General features: G+C 47.2%; 1 protein-coding gene across 2 annotated transcripts in view; it reads right to left on the bottom strand.

The window, feature by feature from the left end:
* The window catches only part of Rcc2 (regulator of chromosome condensation 2), a 22,881-nt gene that overhangs the window by 7,670 nt on the left and 14,705 nt on the right, over nucleotides 1-506 (bottom strand). The window lies entirely within an intron of this gene.

The following is a 506-nucleotide window of genomic DNA, read 5'->3' as shown; positions in this document are numbered from 1 at the left end:
AAAGAAAAAAAAGAAAGAAAAAAAAATACATATAAACCAAGGATCCCCTATGTCATAGTACAGTAGCTTAGGAAAAAACCCTTCATATATCCATAAGGACTGGGAGGTAAAGGAAAATGGTGTCCCCTCCTGTGGCTGAAGTCACAACAGTGGGCAGCTTGCATCTGAAGGACAGTCTCCCAAGCTTCGAGTTGGGGAGCCCTGAGGACCAATACTGGGGAAAGGGGGAGCATCATTCAGTGCATAATTCTCCATGTCTACTTAGCAATAATTTAAGCATCCTGCAAGGACATAAAAACCTGGAATTCACAAAGCAGCCCATGAGAAGTCAGTACAGACTGAGCAGCCTGGCACATACGAGGCATGCTCCAACCCAGCACTGCAGAAGCCTGGGGCCCAAGAACCAAGCACTCTCTGGCTTCTGCACTGGTAGTTTGTCCCAGCACTTGGGACGAAGTGGCAGAAAGAGGCCATCCGCAGTTACATAGGACATTTGAAGCTAGCTC

Source organism: Mastomys coucha, unplaced genomic scaffold (assembly GCF_008632895.1).
Source record: "Mastomys coucha isolate ucsf_1 unplaced genomic scaffold, UCSF_Mcou_1 pScaffold18, whole genome shotgun sequence".
NCBI lineage: Eukaryota > Metazoa > Chordata > Mammalia > Rodentia > Muridae > Mastomys > Mastomys coucha.
The sequence above is the reverse complement of the archived record's forward strand: the minus strand, read 5'-3'. Positions and strand labels throughout refer to the sequence as shown.